Source organism: Megalobrama amblycephala, linkage group LG3 (assembly GCF_018812025.1).
Source record: "Megalobrama amblycephala isolate DHTTF-2021 linkage group LG3, ASM1881202v1, whole genome shotgun sequence".
Lineage (NCBI taxonomy): Eukaryota > Metazoa > Chordata > Actinopteri > Cypriniformes > Xenocyprididae > Megalobrama > Megalobrama amblycephala.
This window is the reverse complement of record NC_063046.1, coordinates 29700066-29714572: the sequence shown is the minus strand read 5'-3', so window position 1 is coordinate 29714572 and position 14507 is coordinate 29700066. Positions and strand designations below refer to the sequence as shown.

Below are 14507 nucleotides of genomic sequence, written 5' to 3'. Positions count from 1 at the left end.
AAGCACTTTATAAGTTCTCAGTTTTAACAATCCTATTTTCTTTCTTTCTTTCTTTCTAGAGTAAGTTTTGGCTGTAGCACAGGTTTGACCTCTCTTAACCCTGTGCAGTGTGTCGAATGAGACCTAGAGACCCTGGGTCTTCCTTTCCAAATCCCCTACTGCATGTCAGCACGTGGCAACCCTCCCCAACAACTGCCCTGAGAGGACCCTTGATTCATCCCAAATCAGCATATTTCAAAATCACATACAGCTAGCAGATCAGAGAGGATTTCAACATTATGAGTCTGAAACACTTTATGAAAAAAGCACAAATCTCAACACACACACACATTTCTCTCTCTCTCTCTCTCTCTCTCTCTGTCCGCAATACATTGAATGAACTTAATAATTAGAGTGTGTAAAGGTTGATTCCTGATCCAGCAGGTTTCCTCTAGCACAGCGTCTGCTGTCCTTGTATCATTTCACTGATAACGGCTCCCACTGATAACGACTGAGGAACTCATGAACTCATGTAGGCCTATACCGTACATACACATTCTGCTTTATATGTTCTAAAACTCATTTTTATTGTAGAGTTTTTGCATAGTACGAATCTAAAAGCAATTATCACACACACACACACACACACACACACACACACACACACACACACACACACTGCAGGCCTGAACATCTTCAATATCCCCTCAAAGCACACACAAACTACTCCATCCTACCACTAGATGGAAGTATTGTTCTATGTAAGTACGCCAGCAAACGTCCCAAATCTCTCCACAGAAATTTCACACTTTTTTTCAGATCATGTTTGTGTGAATAAACAGTGCAGCATTATGACGAAATACACCTGTTTGGTGAAATATACATCAGCGCCAGGGCCAAAGGAGAGATGAACCGTTCTGTGAGGCGAGGTGAGGTGAATGATCTACGAGCTCCATTTTTCTTAGGAGTAAAACAAATATACCACACATTCCTCCGGCAAGCACGCTCAGTTATATGGTTTAACATACGTTCACCTAGCCTTAAAACATTAGCCGTTTCAACATGAAGTTAAACTCACTCTTTAATGTAGATTTACACTGTTGCAGGATGTTCTAAGACTTATTAAATCTCTTTTAATTTCAGAACATAAATGCCAAAAGACATTATAATCTATTGCAGAGGTTTGTTTGTTTGTTGTGTGTTAGATGGTGTCTACAGGTCCTCACCATGTGAGAACAGCACGCACAAGACAGCAGAAGATTATTTCTGCTTTTTCTAACGGATGTTCACAATCTCACAGAGCAAAATTAAGAGAGGAACCCTGAAAAAAGCTCTTGACTTCATGTGATTTCTCGTTAACTAGTCCTGGACCAAGAGTCCACTACTAAATGTAGTTCAATTAAAAACCAAAAGGGATTTTATTTTTATCCCATTATTATTATTTATTCATGTTTTAATTGAAATATTCATTTATCCCTAATGTTTCTGAGTTTTGTGGATTACAAACATGGCTGTGTGTTTGTACCTCATGACAAGCTCATCAGCGTACTGCCTTATGAGACAGTGACCTCTAGACTAGCCACATCTTCACCCACACAAGCTCTATAACAGAGTCAGAACACAGAATCGGTCCCATGTTGCCTTCAAATGCTACAATAGAGTTTCCATCCAAAGCAAGCGAGAGAATGAGAGAGGCAGAAGGAAGACTGGTGTTACGTAAAATAGGGAAAGGCGGCTCTTTAGGTCAAAATAAGTGGGAGATGTTTGTCACTGATGTCAGGAAAACCACATAATGAAATTTAATTACAGTATATAGACATAATCTTCCCCCGGCAATCCTCTTCTGCGGGGTGACACCGATGAACAACAGGAACACTATAACCATTTTCTTACTACGCACAAACTCATTTACTAAATGCATAACAGAGAATTTGTGTATTAATTTCCATGGAATAAAGAGAAGAAGAATTGTTATATGTGTAATAATTGTTATGATTTTTCGTGTGATCTTTATCCATCAGCTGTTGCCCTGAAGGCTTCAATCTGACCTCTTAAGCAAAGCAACAAAACTCACACAATCCAGCTGCAGAAACAATGAGAGAAGAATAACTACAGTACAGATCTGGACGTAGTGAGTGGGTCCAAATACTTTTCTTCACCTCTCTTCGCTCTGAATCAGAACCTCAGTGTAGGAGGGAACTGTGATGTCATGTTAAAAATGTGTAGCACTCATGCAAGAACAACCTGATCAGACAGGTTTAGGCCTAACTCTTGGCTTACGGAAAATGACTGCCTTGATTCATATGACTGGCTTTCCAGAGAAAACGGATGCTGCCTAAAAGGAGCCAATAAAATCTCTGCATGAGAACAATGAATCAGTTTGCCGTGCTAATTGTAGAATCGAGTATTACTAGAAGGAAACGGTATTTCCTTGATAGTGTAACAATAATCTCTCAGTCTCTCAATTTGTAAAATTGTATTTTGCTTTGACGTAAAAAACTCTAGTTGATGCAGAGAGATTCTCAGTTAATTCGTATAAATTAAGTGCTTGGGAGTAAAGTGTCTGTGCTTGTAGATCAGAGGCCTAATGCTGCACCATGAACCTTAACATGGCCATTATACATTCAAAATACATTTCAAAATGTCACTTTTATTAATACAAAGTGATTAATGATGCACAACACTTAATTTTAAGTTATGTAAATACCATAATATATCAAAATACCATGGTAGCATTACTGTGGTACCACCAAAGAACTGGTTTGTTAGTGATGGCGTCCTTTCATTGTCTAATAGTGCACATTTTCCATTCAGTGCATGATTGAGGGGATTTCTGACTCTGGCCACATGATAGCAACACCTTTAGCCAGATTAGCATTAGCCTCGTTTTTCATGGAAAGGCGATTTAAAAAAGCCTAAAGTCCTAAATGTGCCGAAGGTGTTGGCATTTGCACTGAGGGCAAGACCTTTACATTACAGGCAGCTATACATGTAAAGTCATTTTACAAGTGGAAAGCATAATAAGCCCCCAAGGAATGGTATTATGTACATTCACAGTGAATTTGTATTCGTAAGTGTAGTATGTCTTAACCTTTTGAAATCTGTTAACTTTTTGAACCACTCAGAAGTAGGGATGGGTATCGTTAAGGTTTTAACGGTATTACTACTCTTACCGATACTGCTTATCGATCGGGTACTTTAACGGTATTCTTATCGGTACTTTTTGTTATATATATATATATATTATATATATAAAGAGCTGAATTAACTTTGCTTTATATTATATAGTGTCTGGCATTTTTGGTGTTTTATATAAGATACAGTAAGAACATGAACAAAGAGACAAACTGACAAATACAATAAAACAAAGACACAAATGAAATAAAGTACTTTCATTTGTTCTTGTGTTCATGTAAGTAATAGGCCTAGCCTATAAAAGAAATCCAAGTAAAGTAACCAAATGTAAAATAACACTGAATGGTTTTCACAGTATAAATTAATATATTAAATCTTATTAAAGCTAACTATATTCAGAAGAAGTGCTGTGAGTGGTTTTCTCTTTGCATTTTGTTGTTTGATTAACACTGATGGCACAATCGTCATGACTGCTGTCACTTTAAGAAAATAGATCTATTAACACACATCAGATTTTCTCCCAGCTGTTCATGTACACTTACGATATAAACGGCATTTAAGTAGCTAAACACGCTCCAATCCGGTCATTTTAACACATTTTTGTGTGTATTTGATCGTTTGGACGTGCACCTGAAGCTCAACGTGTAATTTGTTTGTCTATTTGCGATCCGTTTTGAAGTGCGCGCCGCAATTCAGCCTGAGGAACAGCGTCTCTTGCGCGGATTATTGTTCTTCGACGTTTTAAACGTTGATAATAATGATCAAACCTTTACTGCAGTTTAGCAACAGTAAAGACTGCATTTTACAACAAGCACCGATTGTGCCGATTCTGATGTTAAGTTTGAGTTTAGGGAGGAACGAACGCGCGCAGCTGTGAATAGAATAAAGGGGTGGTAGACGAAACGCGGCTAGTTTTTAATAGTTTTACCTCTGATATGTTCTTTATGATCCTTAGAAGCCAAAATCGAAATCAAAAATAAAACTAGCTTAATATCAAAGCACAGGCCTAAAGTGTAAGCAGACGTTTAGTTGTTTAGTTCTCTCCTCCATCGTCACCATTAAACAGGCTTTCATGTGAGCGGCTGCGCGCGCTGTAGCTCCTCTGCGTGAGCGCGATCTCTCGTCTTGCGAAAGCAAAAATGCATCATAGACAAATGTCCTAATATTATTGCATATAGAAACAGCTGGCGACTCTGGATAGATTGAATCTGCAAGATAATGTCTATATAGCAATAATAAATGCACGTGTATTTTCTTCATAATTTATACAGTACCGATAGCAGAACCGTTAACGTCAGAGCTTATCGATACACCGGTCTTTCAAAATTTAGCCCCGGGGTCAATTTAATACCGGGTTTCGGTACCCATCCCTACTCAGAAGTCATTTAGAGGGTGAATAAACAATAGGTAATGACATAAAGGTATACAAGAGCATGCAATGCAGTGTGTGTCTTTTTAAAAAAGAGAAAAGGAAGTTTGGTGGCTGTAGTAATTTTACGTTGTATGCGTCACTAAAAAGCTTGAGAAAGTCATTGAATCAAGTGAACACGGAACTCCATTCCTGGTTTGCTAATCCTGTCGTCTCTTCTTATTGGAGTTTACACATTTTAGCCAGCTAAAACCAGTTTAACTGATTCTATTCGGCCATATTTTTTCTCTATACCTGGACATCCAAGACTTTGAACAGAATGTTCTGAACATCTTTACTACTGTGCCCACACTATAACATATTCAAAGAACAACTCATTAATATTCATAGATACATTTACATATTTTCTAATAATACTGGATTTTGGAAATAAGCTAGAATATACAACATGGACTTGACAGCATCTAAAATTAGTATTTTAGATGAGTATTATAGAGCATCTAAAAAAGTATTAACATATTTTCAGCTTCAGAAACAAAACAAAAATCTTAATAATTAATTAAATTATATTTATATTATAAATATATATGAAAAGTTACATTTTACTATTACAGTTTTTCCTCAATTTCTTGTTCACACCATATTTTAATTTATTTTTTCCATTTAAGAATGCATGTGTCCAAAAAAGTAAGTATTGTCTACAATTTGCACAATAACTAGATGCGCATGGCTTATTGATCAAAACTGTTGAGTTGATTCTCAGTGAAATTGTCATACTCTTTGCAACTTTAATCAAAATCTGTCAGACATACATGTATATTCCAAAAGTTGCTATGACATGGAATGTCATACAAATGTGCATCTTTTTTTGTGTACTGCAGTATTGACTTTCCCTAGTAAACTTTTACCTTGAAAACTATATCTATAAAGATCGGTATAGATAGATAGATAGATAGATAGATAGGGGTGTTGCATAACAATATGCAATACAGTAATGCATAACATATGAATAGAAAGGGAAATGTCAATACAACCACTTGACCTGTTGAACCTACACCTGAGAATGACAGCATATTCCATGCATTGTGTTCACTCAGCACATGACTAAAGCTTGCTGTTCAAGCTTGAACAAACTTTAAACATGCAAAATTTCTTCAGACACTGCAGCGGTCATGATGTGACGTCACGCTCTGTGGTATCTTTTTTTAAACAAATTCAACATATAACAAATAATAATAAATCCAAAATGTAAAATTGTACAATATACTCCACTTTCCTGCAAACCGGTTGTTTTAAAGTTGAGTGCTTTTAATTCAGCTGAGCGCTCACGCTGGGACGTATCGTTCTTCTATTGGTCACACGTCTTCACCTAATACAAATTTACAGCTCAGAGTTTACGGAACTGGAACTTTGGCCAATACAGATTTCAATGCCAATACTTCACCTCAATCATGATCATAAATATGGTGGATGAGTGGAAAATTCTAGTGTATTTCAGTCGTATTTTCAGTTGTATTTTCCGAATTTCACTCATGCCCCGTAAATCACTGCACTGTGCATTTGACACCACATACAAGATACTATATTTGCACACAAGCACATGAAATAACGCTGTTTGGTCCTTGTACTCTTTACGACTACATTAATGTAATTACTGACCTTCATCACACCCATTTAAGAAATTCTTGCAGTGTGTCATGTAAAGGTACCGACCAGCTTCAAGTAGCAGTACCAGCTTCAGTTACTGGGATGATACACACTGTAAAACAAATTCCGTTAAATTTATGGTAAAAAATGGTAAACAAACAAACAAAACTGGCAGCTGTGCTTGACAGAAATTAAACATAAAAAATACAGTAGCAACATTTTAGGTTTTACAGATTTAACTTAAATTTACAGTTAAAAAAAATAACAAACGTATTTCATTAACTGATATATAGTAAATACACCAACCTATTGGAGTACTAATATCTGTTTTGTACTGTTTTGTGAAGGTACAATATACCAGTATTTAGAAGGTCCACAATGTCATTCACACAAATACTAAAAACCAGCATGGTAACACACAACACTAAAGTAATGCAATAAACATTATTTTAACAAAATTAGATGTAACATAGAACCCTAATGTACATAACTGATAAGAAAAAAAAAAAAAGAGGAAAGAGGAAACATAGTTATTTCAACAAAAAATCATCAAATGTGAAGTGTCACGCCGGGAATTCTGGGAATGTCAATTTATGGGTTTTCACTATAGGGGTGGGAATCTTGGTTCACGATTCGATTCAAAAAGATTTTTGCGATCACAGTTTGATTCAATATATGCATAGATTTGATTCTAGTTGACTGTTTTGTGTTACTTTTCCTTTTTGACTGGAGTAGACATTTTAATGTCTTGAAGAAAAAATCCCCCTGAATTAAATGTGAACCTACAAATGCAAAAGCAAGGCAGGTGATTTTATTTTACTTTTTATATTAAAAATAGGAGTAAAGAAGCAAAGTACAAACAATAGGACAAATAAAAGCTGAAACTAATTGGGTGAGAGGCTGAAAGATGATGGATAAATTCCACCAGGACAAAAAGCGTGGCCTGATATTTAACTCCCAAAAGATGGATCTCTGACTTACTGACTATATCCAATGCAGCACAATGTGTAGGGGTGTAAATTATTGTGCGTCAATGCCACAGCAAAAGACTGTGTTAGACCTTGCAACCTAGAGACCTCCTGATCTCTTCCCGGGTGCCCAGTGAGTGGGGGGTTAAGAGAGGGTGGGGTGTTAGCCTCACAAGTGTAATCATTGGCCGAAATGGTCACAGTCAGCTGGCCTATCGTGTGAGCTCTCTGGGCGGTTTTCCAGTGTTTGGCTCAGAGGGCGTGGGCTTGACATTCTCTGGCAGAAACTCAGCTGGACTTTAAACACTCAGAGTTGGTGCACAAAGCTTCTTTAGACATGAGCACATCATTATATCTGGTTGTCCTTATAATATAAATGTACAATTTTTTACCTTAAGACAGTAATTCTACCTGTTCTGACCATTAAATTTGTGACTTAAAGGGATAGTTCACCCAAAAATGAAAATTCTGTCATTAATAACTCACCCTCATGTCATTCCAAACCCATAAGACTTTTGTTAATCTTGAACACAAATGAAGATCTTTTTGATGAAATCTGAGTGATTTCTGTACTCTCCATAGACAGCTACGCAACTGACACTTTGATGCTCCAAAAAGTTCATAAAGAGATCGTAAAACTAATCCTTATGAATTGAGTGGTTTAGTCCAAAACACGATCGCTTTATATGATGAATAGATTGAATTTAGGTTTTTATTCACATGTAAACATTCATCACCTCGCACATGGTAAACGGAAGCTCAAGCATGTTTGCTTGACGCATGCAAAAACCAATGAGGTTCATTCTCGTGTTAAGCAGCACGTTTGAGCGTTCGCAAGAAGTTTATTCTCATGTGTCAAGCAGGTTCGGTTGAGCTTCTGTTTATGTTCGCTGATCAATGTTTATATGTGAATAAAAGCCTAAATTAAATCTGTTCATCATATAAAGCGATCGAGTCTCCTCAGAAAATTTGGACAAAATCGCTCAATTCATATGGATTAGTTTTACATTTTATTTATGAACTTTTTGAAGCGTCAAAGTGGTAGTCCATAGGGGGTCCGAAAGCTCTTGGATTTCATCAGAAAAATCTTCATTTGTGTTCCGAAGATGAACAAAAGTCTTGCGGGTCTTGAGGGTGAGTAATTAATGACAGAAATTACATTTTTGGGTGAACTAACCCTTTAATGAATCTACGTTGATTCAGCGATGTCAATAGGATATATATTGATTTGAATGAAATCAATTCATTTAAATGTTTCCACATGAAGCACATTCTTCCTCAATTGTGCCTCCACGGAACAGTACTTTGGACCATATGTATCTGAGCTGTTATCTGAGCCAGATCTGATCTGAATCACATTTCGTCATATATTCATTAAAGCTCTCTCTGACCCCGTCCATGCAGTTTCTAACAGCTTAAGAAATTCAAAGCATCATTCTGTAAATATTATCACTTATAAAAGTCTGCATATACACACATTATGGTCTCAATGATTTTTATTAGGATTCCTGATTCCTCAATGCTTCATTCTCTACAACAACTAAATCAGGCAGTAATTCAGAGGGAGACATTTTAACAGGCCCCTTTGTTTTCTGAGAGCTAGTTTGGGTTGTTAGAGGAATATTCCAAATGCTGCTTTCCAAAATCACTCTGCAGATGACACTGATTTATTTCCCCTCACTGCAGCGAAGAGACACAAGAGTACACTGACCTTTGCTGAATTAAAGCAAAAATCTAAAGGGCAAAATCAAGTGACTGGCATAACATTAATAGAAAATTCTTGTGTGAACACAATGCTATTGAACATATTAATTTGTCAAAAATACTTATTTTGAAGAATGAAAATTTGTTACCATTAATTTTTGCTGAATCGCTTACAGATTTTTTCCATTTGTCTTTTTGTTCTTTAAAATTTGTATGTGGGGAATTCATCACAATAATTACTAATGTTCTCTGGATTGATCCTTCAATGGACTTCAAAGGATTATCATGAGCAAACAAAGCCAGATGACCCGTGCTGGCCCTGACGGCTATTTTGGATATGTGGTGAGGAGATAAACCAGCATGATGATCAGAGACTTTATTAAGTATTTTTCTCATTCATTATGTTCTTCTTTTTCAAGTTGACAAAAAAAAACTTAACACTGAGCAGATACAAAACCATTCAGGCCCTGGTTTTGTTTTGGGGGGATAAACAAGCCAATTCCATCATCATCTCAAATTTTAAAACATGAAAAAGTACAGAATGTCTTAAATGTCACAGATCCAAACATTGTCTTTTTTTTAAATTGGTTCACAGAACTGACCATAAAACATACTCAAACAAATCATATAGAGCATGACTTCCTGTAGATCAGTAAAGATCCTGTCCAGAATTATCAATGAATGAGTGCAGCTATATGTAAAGAGCTCGAGTGTATGGCATGTTTGCTGAATCAGCTCTATGTGTTAATGTCCTCTGCCAAAAGCAGAGCCTGGTTCTCACATGCTCTGGTTCATAAGGCCATTCCACACGTCCCACACTGAGCTCGCTATTGTAGGAGGATCCCATCATAAGTTCCTAATGGATCTTATCATTTCTCTGATGTGGGACGGGAAAGGGGGTTAGGGATATGGAATCCTCCCTTCATTGCTGTCATAGTAACAGAGATTAAGTTTGTTGTGGTTATTTGAGGAATGGGATACAGTGGATTTGGGGTGAATGAATAAACTACATTTACACCTGATACAAAGTCATAGCCTAGTGTTAATCCAAATTCAATAGCAGCATCTATAGCTATGTTTATATCCAAGTTTTAAATGTTTGTATAATTAAATTTTTAATTTTAAAAAATAAATAAAAATTTTACATTAAGGCCCCATTTACACTAGTGCATTTTTGTTTTAAAATGGCGTTTTAAAATGAAAACGATCTCCATCTATACTACACGACCGAAAACGCATGTCACTGACCGTTCATGCACACCGGGCATGTGCGTACAAGTGTAAACATTTGCCTCTTGCGCATAGCTACAGTATTAAAAAAAATGCAGAATTTAAAGGGTTAATTCACCAAAAAATGAAAATTATGTAATTTATTACTTACCCTCATGTCATTCTACACCCATAAGATCTTCGTTTATCTTCAGAACACAAATTAAGATATTTTTCATAAAATCTGATGGCCCAGTGAGGCCTCTATTGCCAGCAATATAATTAACACATTCAGATGCTCAGAAAAGTACTAAAAACCTATTTAAGGTTGTGACTACATGTGACTACACTGGTTCAACCTTAATATTATAAATCAACGAGAATACTTTTTGTGTGCCAAAAAAACAAAATAACGACTTTTCAACAATATCTAGTGAAGGCCAATTTCAAAACACTGCTTCATGAAGCTTTGAAGCTTTATGAATCTTTTATTTCGAATCAGTGGTTTGGATCGCGTATCAAACTGCCAAAGTCATGTGAACTATTGAAATTTTAAAACACTTATGATGTAATAAAGCCTAGTTTACTGAAATCACGTGGCTTTGGCGCTCCGAACCACTGATTCAAAACAAAAGATTCGTAAAGCTTCAAAGCTTCATGAAGCAGTGTTTTGAAATTGGTCATCACTAGATATTGTTGAAAAGTTGTTATTTTGTTTTTTTGGAGCACAAAATGTATTATTGTCACTTTATAATATTAAGGTTGAACCACTGTAGTCACATGAACTGTTTTAACTATGTTTTTAGTATCTTTCTGGGCATCTGAAAGTGTTAATTATCTTGCTGGCAATAGAGGTCTCACTGAGCCATCGGATTTTATGAAAAATATCTTATTGTGTTCTGAAGATCAACAAAGGTCTTACGGGTGTGGAACGACATGATGGTGAGTAATTAATGACAGAATTTTATTTTGTTGGTGAACTAACCCTTTAACTATACAATGAAAACAAAGCCAGCAAAGATTGCAGTTCAGTCTCCATGTTAATGTTTACATGCTCATCAAGGATACGCAGAGCGAACGAGGGTAGCCATGCCATCGTTTTCAAAAGTCACCATTTTGGTCCGTATATACTGAAATGCAACCCCGGCGTTTTCAAACCTAAACGTCTGCAGCGTTTTCGAAAGTCTCCATTTTCAAAGTTCGAAAATGCCGGCGTAGTGTAAACGACAGGCGTAACCTTAGCAAAACGTATGCATTTTAAAACGAAAACGCACTATTGTAAACAGGGACTAATTATGTACATTTTTAATTTAATTTATTTATTATAATTAAATAATTTCTATTTTTGCCTTTATTTTCCAAGTGGTAGAGTGGAGACAGAACAGGATGGCTGTTAAAATTCAGGTCACCCACTGCTGCACAATATGCTCTGACTTTAAGTTTTCTATATAGGAATTAATGTATACCAAAATTTGAAATATCACAAAAACAATTAGTAAATAAAACAGAATTTTCATCCAACATGTGTAACTGTCTCATTCTGTTTTGGTTTCTTTTTCATTCTGTTCCCTGTGCTGCTTTTCCTTCTATTTGCTAGTTCTATGCTTTCTGATTGAATTATGTTCACCTGTTGTTCATTTGGTTACCTTGCTATCACTGTGTATATTTTCCAAGTAAAGACTTTGTTATTGTATTTCCTGGGCCGTGCGATTATTACTACCACCAGCAACTCATCATTTTGTATTTGGGTGTATTTTGTAAATTTTATTTGCATCTCAGTCTTTTCGTAGAGCATTTTTAATGCAAAACCTTGAAACCAGATTTATTTAAAAATTTAAACCAGGCTTATGAAGATATTCCATCTAAATGCCCATTTAAATACTAAAACTCATTAACTGTTTCAGTGTTTCAATCATATACCAGCTGAAGCAATCAGGATTTCTTTCTCTAATAAGAGAAATGAAAGACATTCAAAGCCGTTAAAAAAGGCTAGTTTTAAATACGAGTAAGCTAACCTTTGCACAGCATTCTTAATGCTTCTCATGTCACCTTTCACCCTGATGAGCAGCTGCCCCATGCACACCAGACAGAATCAGCAGAAATGCCACACTGAGACTGAAGGAGTGATTGTATGGAGCTGTTCTCTGAAGATTTATATAACTGTGACTGTAATAAGATCAGCACCAAATGGTACACATAACGCTGAGATGATGCAGGAGCACATGCTCTGTAAGAGGATCTACTTCCTGTAACAACAAATTAACGCATACACACAATGTCCAGCAGCGTGCGTGGAATAAGTCTTGTGTATATGCGTGTGTCTGTGCAAGAATGGAGTAGTCCCCCTACAAACAACTCCTCCACCCCCGAATCATGAGACTAGCCATGCTGTCTGTCTCTTTCTTTTTCTCCTGTCTTTCTCTGACTGAAAGAGGAAGTGCAGACCACTTCCCAATGTAGCAGGCAGGGTTATGCTGATTCACGAGTCCACTGAACAACCAAAAAACTTTCCATCCACAGACTCTGACGGCATCTCCAAAACATGCAAATAAAAAAATTCGAAATCATTTATTACAAATCATTACTGTGAATGTACATGTTAATGTAGGACAGTGGTTCTCAACATTTTTGGGGCCAGCAGCCCCCTATCCATTTTCCAGTTCCCTTACTGCTCCCATCATTGTCCCTGTATAATAATATTGATTTGATAATAATTTGATTTGATCTCCTAGTGTAATGGATTATCAAAAAAGGAAAATATGATAGATGTTGCACTCAAAAGTGGATGCAGATGAATGTAAGCTTGTAGAGGTGGAGTTTAAGCAGACTAAATGATTGGAGGAATTCTGCATATTTCACCAGAGAGAAGTCTGTAGTTTTCACTGGAAGACCCATTTATGACATTTTAATTAAAAAGTTTAAAAAAACAACAACAAAAAAAACCCAGAATCATTCACAATAACATCTATAAATATAATTTCATGCTGACTTTAAGTAGGAGACTAAGGAAATGACACACCATCATATCTAGCCACATTCTGATTTCTGACAACTGGGAAGTCATTTGTTTTGCTGATCATCCTGACCAGCTCGACACAGCAGCATTGGCTCAACCAGTGGTTTGAGTTTGAGGGTGGGACTATCAGTTAGACAGAGAGAATCTTCTGGAAACTATTGGGTGATGCTAATCACTAAGTTTAACATAGTGCAGCTCATGCTTCTAGTCTAATAATACATCTAAAACAAATGATTTTATTACTTTTCATCAATGGTAGAAAAGAGCTAAAGAAAGAGCCAGCATGAAATCTTATAGTTTAAGCCGTCATGACTAGCCTCTGGTTTCAGCCTCTGATAAGAAGTTTAATGGACGGCAGTGGGTTTGTTTGTATTCCCACGAGTTTAAAAGCCGATAGCACCATTTCACCAACTTGGCCCTGATGGAGTCCAGAGTTTTACTTCTCTTCATTGCTGCTATGAGACTAACATGAAATACAAAAAAATTCCCAAAGCGCTCACAACCTGAAGCACGTACGTGTCCAGAGCTGTTGCTGCAACTCTTCGACAACAATTCCAGCTACCCAAATATGTTAAAGGTTTAGCTTTGAAATGTATATGAAGTTTGAAGGCTGCCACTAAACCATTACTGTTCATTTAATATCAAACATGTTTTCCTACTGCTACATGTTGCAGTGAATAAACCATCACATCACAGATCTGTGGTTTGGTTTGTAATAATCTCTTGGTTTACATGATGCGCATAACAAAAATACTTCGGTTGAACCATAATTATCCATTTGAGTGTGTATGAAAACAAATAACTCCAGAGCATGCCTCAGTGCTCAAATCAAAATGTTTAATATCTTCTGGAGTGACATAATTAATAAAAACAGAGCATACTGTATGTTCCACCAAACCAGAAGCACATTGATGTTACACACAAAGGCCATGTACTCTTATTATGCTGTCAAGATATAAAGATGAATGGTAGTTAATGGGTGACGCTTTGGGATATTAATTAAAAGCTTGGTCTGAGCACTCAAACTGAGGTATAAAAGTTTACGCACCATTCACACGAAAACAAACCCTGCTTACAGAACTTGTGGCATCATTACGGGCATGTTGTCATGAAGATGCTTCTGTTTTTATGGACAGGACTCACAGTCAAATGAACAAAACACAGGCACAAAACATAACACGCTTTCCAATTAAAAGTAATTAAAAGGAATTCAGTCGGTTATATAATATAATAGAAATGTTACTTTAACTGCATTTTAGAGTTTTCCCTGATGTATCATACATTTATTTGGCCTCACGTTAAACTTTAATTCACTCTTTGATTCAGTTAAACTATTAGCGATAAATATAAAAGTAATATATGTTAGTGATTGTCTTGGTTAACTGCCAAACCTAAGCAATAATGCATTGCAACATTCAGCCCAGTAACATATACAACTGTCTTGGGTTTTGAAACATTGTCATGTTGTCACTCAGCCTGT

The 14507-nt window shown here is 36.4% G+C and overlaps 1 long non-coding RNA gene across 1 annotated transcript; it reads left to right on the top strand.

The window, feature by feature from the left end:
- The first annotated feature begins 433 nt into the window (after positions 1–433).
- LOC125265055 lies at positions 434–11501 on the top strand. The gene is made up of 4 exons (XR_007184194.1): positions 434–908; positions 2001–2110; positions 9081–9144; positions 11375–11501. It is a non-coding gene; the product is annotated as an uncharacterized LOC125265055 (long non-coding RNA).
- The last annotated feature ends 3006 nt before the right edge of the window (positions 11502–14507 follow it).